The sequence below is a fragment of the Myotis davidii genome, unplaced genomic scaffold (assembly GCF_000327345.1).
Source record: "Myotis davidii unplaced genomic scaffold, ASM32734v1 scaffold9865, whole genome shotgun sequence".
Taxonomy (NCBI): Eukaryota; Metazoa; Chordata; class Mammalia; order Chiroptera; family Vespertilionidae; genus Myotis; species Myotis davidii.
In genome coordinates this window covers 1,000-2,741 of record NW_006295959.1, presented here as the reverse complement: position 1 = coordinate 2,741, position 1,742 = coordinate 1,000, and the positions used below count along the sequence as shown (strand labels likewise).

The 1,742-nt window shown below is 52.6% G+C and overlaps 1 long non-coding RNA gene across 1 annotated transcript; it reads right to left on the bottom strand.

Moving 5' to 3' along the window:
• Positions 1 to 272: 272 nt before the first annotated feature.
• LOC107184258 lies at positions 273 to 913 on the bottom strand. Its single transcript, XR_001515084.1, has 2 exons — positions 812 to 913; positions 273 to 483 (listed from the first exon to the last, which is right to left on the bottom strand). It is a non-coding gene; the product is annotated as an uncharacterized LOC107184258 (long non-coding RNA).
• Between the last annotated feature and the right edge of the window lie 829 nt (positions 914 to 1,742).

The window sequence follows — 1,742 nt, the reverse complement described above, 5'->3', positions numbered from 1 at the left end:
CACTGAGGGACAAGGTCAGAGGAGCAGAGAGGTAACCCAGATGAGGAGTGACCACATCAAAGCCCATGATGCTCTGAGCACTGGCCATGCACAGGCTCCAACCACGCTTCCTCCTCACAGCCCCTCTTGTCCCACCTGGGATAGGCTCAGCACTGCAAACACATGGCTTCTGGAAAGTTCTCAGTGCTTCCATCCATTTCCTCTCAAACTTTAGGATCTTCTCCTTTAATTCACCCATCAACGCTTCATGGCAAGCAATGAACAAAGTCATATCAGAGTCTCATTTCAATACAGAGCAGGAAGTGGCAGCTCAGAGCAGCAGGGAGTAAAGGCAGGGATGGGCAGGGCCCAGCCCAACCCTGCTGACAGGAAAGTGTGGAGAGCAGGGCGGGGCCAGACTCCCCATCAGAGGTTCTTGAGTCAGGAAGTGGGAGCGTGAACACATCTTCCATCACTCAGTCCCCACAAGGCAGCTGCCTCACGCTGTGGAGGACAAGCATCATGAACACATTCAGGTCAGTGGCTGTAACTGGTGACATTCTCAAAGCCCACTTCATGCTCACAGTGTCCCACAGACTCCCCACCACCCAGTCCTCGTCTCTGCCCACCCCTCCCCTCGGTAGGGTTTCCCCTGTATAGACCCAAATAGACACATCAGAGCCCTGGGCGGTGTCATTGCCTGGGGTGGACGCAACAGGATGGGGTCAGACCCAGCACAGAAGATTCAAGGATAAAATATGGGGAGTGGGCTCCCCCCATGGCTCTCATCTGCACTGTCACAGGGTCTCAGGGGTCCCCCATCCATACTCACTGGCAGCCTGAGCATAGCTCCCACCTTTTGCACCTGCGGGAAGAAAACATCCCGTGAGAGACCAGGGAGGAGGCAGGGCCCTGAGGCCCTAAAGGAAGTCCTAGTCCTGGGCCCCAGAGAAGTTTCTGGAACCCTGTGTATAGACCCAGGGCAGGATGTAAGTCTTTCTCGGTCCGTCCTGCTGCTTCCTGACCTGCCTTGGCATTTAGTCTCCTCAGACTCGAGAAGAAGTCAGCCACAGTTCTGAGGACCGGCCTCCATCCTGCCCGACCTACAATGTGTTGGGCAGGAATTCCGGTCATGGCTGGGAAAACGAGTTACGGTTTCTTGACAATATTTGTTTGGGGACTTGATGGAGTCAACCACTTTTTCTATAAAACTCTGTGCACAAGAGTAAGAAACGCATTCTCTGAAGTAATAAAAGGTCCCAATTATCGGGAAAATGTTCACTTCCTTCTATCCAGGGGCCGTCTGGAGTCACTAATTGGATTGGAGGCCTGTGGTCCCTTCACTCCTGTCCAGGGAGAGTTGCCAACAGGTACCCCTCGGCGTCCCTTGAGAAGAAACACTTAGGTCCCATTCCCACCTTTGTGTTTTTACATCAACTGCTTCATCCTGATTTCCTGACCCTCCAATGGAATTGCTTCCCTTATCTCACCTGTCTCTGCTCAGGAATGTACAGGTGTCCCATGGGGCAATGACTCGCCCTAAACTCCAAGATCTGTGAGATCCGTGTGACCTTATTAAATCCTCTCCATTTATTATTTCTTTCAAAGGGGAGGTGGGAGAGTTGGCATCTTGAATAACTTTTCCCATGTGTGGCACCGCACTGGGAAGCATTGGGGGACACGGTAGGAGTACCCAACCAGTGAAAGGGAGCCATCATGTCAGTTGGGTGGTTTGAGGTACACAAGGGCTGAAAATCTCTCTC